This window comes from Euprymna scolopes, chromosome 24, assembly GCF_053919585.1.
Source record: "Euprymna scolopes isolate OS-2025 chromosome 24, ASM5391958v1, whole genome shotgun sequence".
Lineage (NCBI taxonomy): Eukaryota > Metazoa > Mollusca > Cephalopoda > Sepiida > Sepiolidae > Euprymna > Euprymna scolopes.
The window spans coordinates 38,383,097-38,395,654 of NC_136505.1; the positions used below are offsets into that span (position 1 = coordinate 38,383,097).

At 33.1% G+C, this 12,558-nt stretch overlaps 1 protein-coding gene across 1 annotated transcript in view; it reads right to left on the reverse strand.

The window, feature by feature from the left end:
• Positions 1-12,558, reverse strand: part of LOC145246656 (neuronal acetylcholine receptor subunit alpha-10-like) — a 613,590-nt gene that overhangs the window by 570,766 nt on the left and 30,266 nt on the right. The gene's annotated exons all lie outside the window — the stretch shown is intronic.

A 12,558-nucleotide genomic window follows, 5' to 3' on the forward strand; every position in this document is an offset into this window, starting at 1 on the left:
TTAAGTGGTTACGGGGGAGTATGGATGTAATAGAGAGAAAAGATGTTACCACTTCCATTGATTGTTACAGATTTTGGGCGCGAACTCTCACCGGAGAAAATATAGGGATCTAAGATTATCGAGGAAGTGGATAGGTAATAGGCCTATAACACACCTGAGATATTTTGTTGCAGTCCGTTCATTTTACATTCGCTTGTAATGCCTTGATTTTTAATTCTATTAAGGTCAAACATGGAGGGGAAAAAATGAGTTTATTTTATTTATATAGAGAATATATTAGATCTGTATATATATATATAACTACTTCATTTACTCACATAAATTTAATGTACGAAAGTATAGATTTATGCGTATTTACTTCAAAAGTGCTCAATACATAGGTAGAGCTAGTTAGTAATTTATAAAATATATATGGCGATTAAGCTACACTGAATATTCTGCGTTTCATCCACTATAGGATTCGTCAGGCTTATGCGCGAATTCTGTGGTTGTTTCTTGTTATTATATATGTTGAGGATTTTTAGTTAGCCAATCAGCTATCTAGTATCCACCGCGCCCTTCCTATCAGCCAATGGGTATGCATTTTATCGAACAAAGGATCTGTTTTAGAACTAGGTTAGTGGTTTAAGGTAGACGATTTCCTTTTTTTTAATTTTTTTTTATATATATAAATATACCTATGTGTACACACATACATGCACATATATATATACATATATATATATACATACATATATGTGTGATCGTTTATATATATTCATGTTTATTTAATTGATTTATTTGTTTGTTTTCTATTGTTATTGTTAGTTTTAAAGCTATTTTGTATCGCTATCCTAGAGTAAGTTTTATTTTGTGAACACAGTTGTTTGCTATTTCTCGTCTACAGTTTAATAGATTTTGGGGTTCTTTAAAGTACAGGATAGAAAATTTTTCATGGAGGCATAATTTACATGGGTCGTCTAAATGTCTGCACGTGGTAGCTTGTCTTATTATTTTCCATTCGACTACCGGCGAGTGTCCGCTTTCTTTGAGTTGTTTTTATACGGTGTTTTTCATTTTTTTTTTATTTTTGAATGTACTTTTGTGGTCATAGTACTATGACCACAAAAGTACATTCAAAAATAAAAAACTCGACTCGAAATTTGATCTGCAGGGTACTGAGATTTGGGAAAATTTTTGTAATCAGTTTTCGGTCAGAAATTTGACAATCAAAGTATTGGATGTGTGAAATATTCGTTGATCATCATTCAAGTCCGGACAACGTCGAGTCTCTTTGCTAGTGTTTTGTGTTTTGTTGTTGTTGTTGTTGTTGTTGTTGTTGCTGCTGCTGCTGCTGCTGCTGCTGCTTTGTAATATTTGCTGCGTATAAGTGCATATGTTTTGTATTTTATTAAGGTACTAGCTGGACGCCCAGCATTCCACGGCCGTGCAATACGCTTAAACATGATATTTTAATTTATGCAGCTTGTGTATGTATTATTATAGAGTCAATCTTTTATTGAATATTACGAGGAATAATTTGCCCGGCGGACTAAGTCGCCAAAAATAAATAAATAAATAAGAATGATAGTGTCGTTCATCAAATTTCTGTCTGTGTTTGTTTACAATTTCACGTCAGCTGATATTTGGGCTTGACGATGAATACTCTGGAAAAGTCACTTCTGATTAATGTTTAGTTTTTTAAATATGCAAACAAAGAAATGATTTGCGGCGATTTTAAATGCTACCTCTTCTTTTATCGTCAATTGAACTCATCTCTTTTATTCTATCTATCTATCTATGTTCTATTCTTTCTCCTCTATTCTTCTTCTTCTGTATAAATAAAATTAAGTCATTTTCCCGTGTGAGTTTGACCTTGTTATGATTAAAAAATCAAGACATTACATGCAAATGTAATGTGCACATACTACATCACATTATCTGAGGTGTGATATATGCCTATTAACCTTACACTTCCTCAATAACCGTACATTCCATCATTTTTTCCGGTGAGAGTTCACTGCCAAAACCGGTTATAATCAATAGAAGTTATTGAATCTTTTCTCTCTATTAAATTCCTACTATTCCTGCTACTACTTAACACCGCTAAGAACTCGTCCACAAATAACAGTAGGATTAACACGGGTTTGGAATCGTAAAGGGTTATTATAGCCATTTTTTCCTTTTTTTTATTCTATTTTTTCCCTTCTCTCCCATAAAAAAACAAAAAAAAACGAAAAAATGAATTACAGTCATATTATCATTATCTGTTTACCTTTTTGCTTTTTTTTTTACGTCGAACGCAAACTGCGTGACTACTCGGATTTTACTTCCGGTTTTGACAACTCTAACCGCGAAATCTAACTATGAGCTTTATTTGTTAGTACTTCCCACTAAAATCTTATTAAATAAACAAACAATTTCTTAGTTACAATTTATTATTCGCACGATACCATGAAATTACTTGCATTCCAATTAAAAAACAAGAAAAAAATAATAAACGCACTAAATGGTCGATTACGATTAGATTATTTTGTTTTGCATTTCTTTCTTCCGTAAGACGCAGACTGCGAGACTACTGAGTTTTTACTTCCGTTTTGAACGACTCCAACCGACGAATCATACTATGAGCTTCATTTATTACTGCTTTCAACTACACAGATTTTTGGAAACTAACATCTCATTTTTTTACAAATTACTATTACAACGCAACCATATCGTGAAATTACTTGCATTACACTTGAAAATCAAAAACAAAAACAATAACATAAACTGCGCGACTACTCCGTTTCTACTTCCGGTTTGGACGACTCTAACCGACGATTCTAACTATGAGCAATTTATTATTTAATTTTATTACTTACAGATTTAGATCGTGTAATTACTTTCATTCAATTTGAAAAACAAAAACAAAATAAAGAACCAGATAAATGTCCGATTAAGATCAGAAAATTATGATTGCTTTTTCGATACTAAAGAATTACGTACGTGTTTAAATTAACATTTATGAATGCGTTTTCTTAATTAACGAAATACATTTGTTACATACTGAGTTTCCCACAACCTTTTCGTATCTGTGTTTACTAAGACAAACCCTTTCGATTTAATGTACCGTTCAGTCCGCTCGAAAAACAGTCTTTAGCTGTATCTTTCAAACATACAACTGCTGGCGGACATCGTTTATTACGTTGCATTCGCGAAAGTCAGTTCAAACTAAAAAACATCTTACACTGTTTTCGATAGTTTTTAACTTATTTAGCCAAAGTTAAAATATTCAACAGAGTCCGCGACCATTTCTCTTCTCTAAATACAGACATACACACAGTGTTCTTCGTGATGATTAAACATTTTACATTAAATAAAAACACTAAAATATCAGACCATTACGTACTGCAAGAGTACAACTTCTTACATTTTCGCATTTTTTTTTCTGTTTTGTGGGAGTCGATTGCTGTACTAAGAATATAAGAAACATGCATTTTCTCTTTTTATTAGACTTTTCCATTACACCAAATTGAGCCACAGCAACGCATGGCAGGGTAAAGCTAGTTAATAATAAATGAAAAAAATAAAACTAAATGGTGAGGTACACCCGGGCTTGAGGCTGAGATCATTTGAGTTGCAGTCGAATGCTCTGCCACTCAACTATATCTCCAGATGACAATGCATCTACTTAAGAAGAAATGATTTGCTAATATTGTATTATTTCCTTTGGCCGGTGTAACATAAAATATTCTCTTGTAAAAATTCATCTTTCTTATTTATTTATAAAAAATAAAAAACTATTTTCAGGATGGGATTTTTTCGAAATTCGATACTTATCAAATGAATTTCTGTACAAAAAAAAATATCTAAGAACACTGCCAGATATATAAATTACCTTTGTGAGAAATTTGCAAAATATAAGCTCAGCTGTTTGGGAACCTATGAGGAAGGAACTCACACACCCACACAAAGTGTCTTTATATATATATATATATATATATATATATATATATATATATATATATATATATATATATATATATATATGCGTGTGTATGTGTGTGTGTATAATGACAGCACAAAATAAAAAATATAAAGGCGATGTAGTTTGTTTGAAGCTATGTGTGTGATATCTATATAAAGAAGTGTTATAAGGCGCTTCCTATGCAAGAAATGAAGGTTTGCCAGTGTTAAGAAAGGAAGGCAAACAAGTGCTTTTCTTAAATTATTTATTGCGGACTATTATTCTCATCTTTCTTAGTTGTTGTTTCACGACGTTTCGACCAACTATTCCTCTGTCCTGGCGCTAGGATTCATCAGGCTTATGCCTGATGAATCCTAGCGTGGATGAAACGCGGAATATTCTGTGTAGTTTAATTGCCATATATATTTCATAACTCACTATATATATATATATATATATATATATATATATATATATATATATATATATATATAAAATATATTTATAGTCATCGATATACAGTCCTGTTTCGTTGTATCACAACTCATCAGTGCCGCTAGAAACTGAGCAACGCTGAGTAGAATAAAACAAAATGGCATTCCTGATTCCGGGTAAACAGACACTATTCAAAATTCGACATAAATGTTTCCAAATTAAGAAATCATTCTATGCATTTATCACCGATTTCAGTGAATAAAGTTTGTTTTTTTCTTGCGAAAATTGGAGAGAATCAGGAATTAGCAGATAAGCAACATTAGATAAGACGTATTGAATAGTTTAATATAGATGAGAAGTGGACGTGGATTTTCTGTGAGATTGACTTTTCTGATATCGTAAACAAATGTTATATCTACGAAATCTAGAAATTGTCGCATATAAGTTTTGTGTGAGATGCGATTCATTTGTTAGATCTTGTAATTTTAAGTTTTGATGCTTTCGTTAATTGCAGAATGCATTTGCCATTTCAATAAATGCGTTATTTCATTTTTGTTTCTGAACTTTTCAGATGAGGATTGATAATTTGAATCATTTGGAATTATAAAGAGAACATTCCGGTCGATGTAACCTCCGACCTTTTTCATGTCTATTTTCTCGAACTCAGAAATCTTTATTCTGAACTCGAGAATTTTCACGAATTTTCACGCTTTATTTAATCCACGGGGATAGCATGCCCTGATTTTGTCTGCCAGTGTTTCGCCCGATGTAACCTTCGATCTTCTTCAGGTGTGTGTTGTAAAACTCGGGAATCTTACTGTTGAATTCGAGAATCTGGAGGGAATTTCAAACAATCTTTTTTAATCCACGGGAACAGCGTGCTCTCATTTCTTCAGTTAGGGTTTTGACCGATATAACCTTCGACTTCTGTTAGGTGTATCTTATCAAACTTTGGAATCTTTCCGTCGAACTTAGGAATGTGTAAGAAATTTCAAACAGAATCTTTTTGTTGTTGTTGTTTAATCCACGAGGATAGCATGCTCTCTTTTCGTCAGCCAGATTTTCGGTCGATGTAGCCTTCGACCTCTTTCATGTGTATCTTGTCAAACTCGGAAATCTATCTGTCGAATTCGAGAATCTGCATGTAATTTCAAACAGAACTCTTTACTTCATTCACGAGGGTTGGATGCTTGGAGAAATTGTTTTTGGAATTGAAAGTTTAAATGATTCAAAATTTCAGCAATTCTCTATCTATATAAAAGCCAAGTACGTCAAAGGATGGAATACTGCTGCCATATCTGGGCAAGAGCTGCTAAAGTAGCCTATCCTGCCTTGACAGAGTACAAAATAGACTTCGTGGCTTAGTGGAGGATGTCCTTTTTTTCTTTCCTGCAACCTCTCTCCCACAGAAGAGACGCTGCAAGCCTATCTTTATTTTATCGTTATTTCCATGGCAGGTGCTCGTCTGAACTCCAATCTTTTGCCCCCCCTAGCCAATCATTTACGAAAAACACCTGTCTAGCTGAATCCACTGTCAAAACCTTTCCCCACTCTTTATCTATGCCTAAATCAAAACGTAGATTCCATGAACAAAGCTTCTTTCTTAGAACTGCACGCCTGTGGAACTCTGTTCCGTCTGCCTGCTTCCTTCCTGACTACAACTTGGATGTCTTCAAGTCCAATGTAAACAAATTCCTGATGAACCGCCCCTTTAAGTAGACACTTTAAATATCTACACTAACGTACTGTACTTACAATAACCCTTATCCCTGAGTGGCTTCCGGGCCTTGATAAGTGGTGACCACCTTGTCAAAAAAAAAGCATAGCTACAAACGCATCACAGGTGTGTTCCCATCGACAGCGTTGTCTTGACTTCCATTCATCAGGACTATTTTGTGGCCAGCGATTAAAATATTTTATTAATTATTCCTATTTGATTAAGACTTAAAATGTCGGCTGAGCAGAGAAAGGTATTCAGAAATAACAATAAATAGCATTCTAAAAACTTCTTTTAAAATGTATTTATTTTTTGTTGTCGAATCACCTGAAATTGAATGCACCGTTTTTTTATTATTATTATTTACTTTAATTGTACTTTTTAACGTCAATGAAAAAACATGTAACAAAAACTACATTTTAAATCATTTTTCCTAAAACATTGGCTTTTGACTAGGATCAAATTGTAATATCTGTTCAGATAATACACGTCTTTTTTGGTTTGTCCTTGGTCAGTGAATGAGAAATTCTTCTATACGTTTCCAGGGCTGCTGGAAAGATGGTGGGATCCTTCTACCATTCTAGTAAATATCTCACTGCTGATGCAATTCTCTACATGTAAAAGAGCTAAGTGTGCCCAACGATGGAGTACTGTTGCCACATCTGGGCAGAAACTGATAGAAGCAGCTTATTCTGCCTTGACAGCGTTCAAAATAGACTTCGTAGCCTAGTTGGTGATGCCCTTTTCTCTTCCCTGGAACCTTTTCCCCATAGAAGAGACGTCGCGAGCCTGTCTCTGCTTTATCGTTATTTTCATGGCAAATGCTTGTCTGAGCTCCAATCTATGATCCCATCTAGTCTGATTTTCACAAAAAAACACTCGTCTTCTGAAACCATTATCAATAATTTCCCCCCGTTCTTTATCTGTGCCTAAACCTAAACGCAGATTCCATGAACAAATCTTCTTTCTTTAAACTGCACGCCTGTGAAACTCTGTTCTGTTTTTCTGCTTTCCAACTGACTACAATATGGTCATTTTCAAGTCAAATGTGAACAAATTCTTGATGGGTCATCCCCTTAAGTAATCCAATTTACCAAATTTCCACTACTAAAGATGAATGACATGTTCTTCTTGACCACTGTACACTCATTAATCCTTATCCTCGAGTGGCCTCCGGATCTTGATAAGTGGTGACTCCTTTGTATAAAATTTTAATTTGTATCTTAATCCAAATTGCATGTTTCTGGAGAGCTAAATTTCGCAACTTTAAAACCTGAGGTGCTTGTCAAGAATTTCTTCACTTGTAAAAACAAAAAATAAAGGAAAATCTCTGTGATGTTGTTCGTACCCACGACAGAAAGAAAATACCGAACAAAAAAAATCAGGTAAATTAATCATGCAGTTTAATTTTTAAATAAGATAATCAATTTACGAGCTACTGTCGCCAATGACATCTCGAAAACAGTCTGATGGAACAAGGGCGATAACTACAAATCGAGATTTTAGAAAGCCATCCTTAACACGGAAAGAGGTGACATTTAAAAAGGTCAAATTAGCTTAGAAATTATTTTCCTTATAAAGATAAAATTACTTGAGTAGTTTACGTAATTTTTTTTGTGTACGATAATTTTTTCATCACGAGTAAGTGCATAATACAGATTTTTCTTTATTCTTGTTATTCTTTTTTTCAAGCTGGAGAAGCGCCAAAACCTACCTAGGGCCTAATTCTGTCCTCGATGCAGAGGCAAGTAAATAGAAATTTCCGCCCGGCAATATCGGGTAAATACCGCGAGAAAATTATACATCTACTAGCAGACCGCTCGGTGTTGCCCGGTCGTAAACACGCATAATATTATACTTTTATCAATGAAGAATTCTTACATATTATAAACAGAAACACCGTAGGTATAAAACGTAACGTTAAATTCCTTTTTTTTTTTTTAAATGAATTAAAGAAAACGGAAAGAAACTGAGAAATGTGCATGCGAGTATTATGGTTTTTTTTAAACAGTTCACTTCTTGTAAGAAACAAGATATAATCGAGATCCGAACCAAAATTTAAAGACAGTTATTCTCGTACAATAACCATTAGGCCAGCTTGACACATTCTTTAAAAAGTGCTTTCAAACCTACTTATTCTTAACATAAGTAATCTGTCATGCTAAAGTAATCTGTCATGAAAAACTACGAGCTACGGTCTCCAACGTCATCTCGAAAACAGTCTGATGGAACAAGGGCAATAACTACAATTGAGATTTTAGAAAGCCATTCTTAATATGGAAAGAGGTGACATGCATTCGTGAAACAGTTGAAAAACAGATACAAAACTGATGACCGCCCCCCCACGTACTATTTTTAAAAAATTTGATCCACTTAGCAGCCACAAATTTTCTACATATCTAAGTACCCTATATACCAAATTTCGAATCTGTACATGAAAAGTTCGTTGAGTATATAGGTTGAGAAGTATCCTCACACACACTCACACATTCTCACTTTTATAGATATAAAGATAGAGCTATATATGAAAGTGACTTTGTCTGTCTGTATCTATAAAATTAGACTGTCAATTTGTGGGCTTGAAACTTGATATATAGGGTATTTGGACGTGTGAAACAAATTTGATTTGTTTTTAGCCGGTAAAAGCAGCTGATAACGGTAAAAAATTTGTAATAATGGAACTTGACAGGCGTGAGTCGACTAAACATGTTACTTCCCGGCATTCGCAAATACAAATTTATATGTTAACAATTTACAAATTTATATGTTAACTATTTCTTATTCATCTGAGGATAGCTCAGACGGTTACGAATAAGGCTGGTGCGCTAAATGTTTTTTGTTTGTTTGTTCGTTTGTTTGTTTGTTTTTTTTTTTTCAATTCCAGATGATGTCATCCAATTAATTTTTTTATAACTTTAAAACATTGCTACTATATATTGGGTACAATATAATAATCAATAGAGAATTGGTTTCCGTATAAATAAAATAAATAATAATAAATAATCAATAGACAATTGGTTTCCGTATAAATAATAATAAATAATCAATAGAAAATTGGTTTCCGTATAAATAAAATAAATAACAATAAATAATCAATAGAGAATTGGTCTCCGTATAAATAAAATAAATAATAATAAATAATCAATAGAGAATTGGTTTCCGTATAAATAAAAAAAAATAATAATAAATAATCAATAGAGAATTGGTCTCCGTATAAATAAAATAAATAATAATAAATAATCAATAGAGAATTGGTTTCCGTATAAATAAAATAAATAATAATAAATAATCAATAGAGAATTGGTCTCCGTAAAAATAAAATAAATAATAATAAATAATCAATAGAGAATTGGTTTCCGTATAAATAAAATAAATAATAATAAATAATCAATAGAGAATTGGTTTCCGTATAAATAAAATAAATAATAATAAATAATCAATAGAGAATTGGTTTCCGTATAAATAAAATAAATAACAATAAATAATCAATAGAGAATTGGTCTCCGTATAAATAAAATAAATAATAATAAATAATCAATAGAGAATTGGTTTCCGTATAAATAAAATAAATAATAATAAATAATCAATAGAGAATTAGTTTCCGTATAAATAAAATAAATAATAATAAATAATCAATAGAGAATTGGTTTCCGTATAAATAAAATAAATAACAATAAATAATCAATAGAGAATTGGTCTCCGTATAAATAAAATAAATAATAATAAATAATCAATAGAGAATTGGTTTCCGTATAAATAAAATAAATAATAATAAATAATCAATAGAGACCTGGTTTCCGTATAAATAAAATAAATAATAATAAATAATCAATAGAGAATTGGTTTCCGTATAAATAAAATAAATAATAATAAATAATCAATAGAGACCTGGTTTCCGTATAAATAAAATAAATAATAATAAATAATCAATAGAGAATCCGGCTTAGTCAAATACGTATAGGTCGGCGTGATAAACTCACGTAGAATCCGGCTTAGTGAAATACGTATAGGTCGGCGTGATAGACTCACGTAGAATCCGGCTTAGTGAAATACGTATAGGTCGGCGTGATAAACTCACGTAGAATCCGGCTTAGTGAAATACGTATAGGTCGGCGTGATAAACTCACGTAAAATCCGGCTTTGTTAAAAAATATTATACTGGTTGCTTAAGAAAGTGTAAATCCAGTAACTGAAATCATGAGGTCATTGCCTCGATGGAGGGCGAGGATGATTACCCTCTCTGGTATTTGAAGCAGTATACCAGTCTACCAGGAGCCTGGTGGAAAAAAATAACTTGCTTTACTGAGTTCCTAATGGAACGTACAGCATGGGGACATTGATTGCTGACGGCCGGTTGACGCACCATTCACGGAAAATTAGGGACTTCTGAAATTTATGAATACTCATAAATTTCGGATAGCATAGGGAGGGATGTGGCACTATTTCCTTGTGCCACTATTTCTAACACACTCTGCAGCATGGACGGGTGGTAAATTGTCCATGAGCGTAGAGATACAAAGAAACCCCTTCCCATAATTCCCTTGTTATCTTTCTGTCTTTTTCCTGCACGACCACCATGATGTGAAGACGCATATTTTGTCTCTCCGTAAATGGGAGGGGGAGACCCCCTCCCTCAACACTAGTTAGGGTAGGTTAGTTAGCTTCGAAAAGTCTATTATCCAGTTTCAATTGTAAAAATTAATTGTAAATTGTTTTTTTTTTTGTAATATATATTGTATCTCTAATGTAAAATAAAATAGTTAGTTATACCTTATGTATATTACAATTGTGTCGCGTGTCATTTTTCTTGTGTCTGCCATGAATGCCTTCATAAATGTCTGAAGTCGAAAGGCGGCCCTGAGGACAAAGAGATGAAGATTCCCACCAGAATGCCACCAGGGTGAAGAGATCATCTTGAGAAAAGAAAGCAGCCACACCCAGATCCAACATCTCAGGTATGATTTTCTTCTTACTACACAGACCCAAATGACTGGCCCATCTTCATATCTTCATGAGACCGCTTTAAGACATTTACTATAACACGTCTGTCGGTCACACCTCCGTGACCGGCTGATCGTGGCATAAATGGTTGCCTTAAGACGCAGGATTGACCCTGGTTAATTACCAGACGGATCTCGTCGCATCTGTGTCGCAGTATAAATGATGCACTATGACCAGAACATATTGTTTCCCAGCATGGAAATAATTTCGACCCTTAAACCCACGGCACAACCAAAAATAACGACCACTAGACGAATCGAATAAAAAAAAAATGGTCCACGGTCTTTAAAAACGGAAAAAACTATTATTTCTGGCAAAATTTTTAAAAAATGGCAGACCAGTACACACGCGCACAAAAAAAAAAAAAAAAAAAAACGCACTCAAAAAGAAAATTCAGAACCTGAACAAAAAAATTGTCTTGCACCTACAAAAAAAAAACAGTTTACAAAAGATCGATTTAGAAAAAAAAGAGTATTGAAAGTAACCCTTCGAAAAAAAAGTAAGAAATGTGTCCCACACAAAAAAAAAAAAACAGAAACGAGAAAAAAGTGTCTCTAGAATATGCAATATCTCTTTCTCTCTCACGCTTTCTCTCTTTCTGTCTCTCTCCGGATATATATCGATATGTGTGTATATCTATGCATCTTGTTATTACATGAAAAAAAAAAAAAGAAAAAAATCCTTCAAACACGAAGCTCGAAAAATAAATTTAAAAAAAAAAAAGGAAAGAAAATAAAGAATACCTAACATTTTTTATCTGATCTTTATTTCAGGTTTATAAAAATATAGGACTTTTAAAAAAATTCTTTTGACTTTGCAAGTGTTAGATTCAGATGTGAAAAAATAGAACTTTTACATTACATTTTATTCCATGAACAGTTGATGTGTTTATTTTTCAGGTTAGGTAGCAATTAAAGCTGAAACATAAGGGGACTTTTTGATTTGATAATGTTTTTTATTTATTTTTTTTGTCTGTTAAAAAAAGAAAAGAAGGGAAAGAAAAAATATTATCGCTAAAAATTTAGATTACATAATACGAAGTTTTCTTTGTGTGAGCGCCTTACAAAATTGATAAAAACAAGATTTTTTCTATTTTATTTTTTTTTAAACTCGTAGAAATGTTTAATGTCTACCTGTCACTCATTTTTTAAAACAATGGCCGCACATGGGAAAGATAAGCTAAGATGACCTCGTCATGGTGTTTGTGAGGTTGTTAAGGGATGGGTGGTAGAACAACGCTACCTGCCTCTCTCTCTCTCTTCTTCTCTCTCTCTCTCTCTCATTCCCTTACCTGTGAGGACGAGAGAGTGACTTTTAAAATCGTCGAAGATTTTTTTTTGTTATTACGTAATGGTGTTATGAGGGTGGTGGGGTGTGTAATGGCATCGCTCTGCCTCTATCCCCTTCTTTTTCCCCTCATTCTCTTTATCTACTCTTGCGTTTTAATGATTGTATAGCTAAACCCCCATGGCTGATT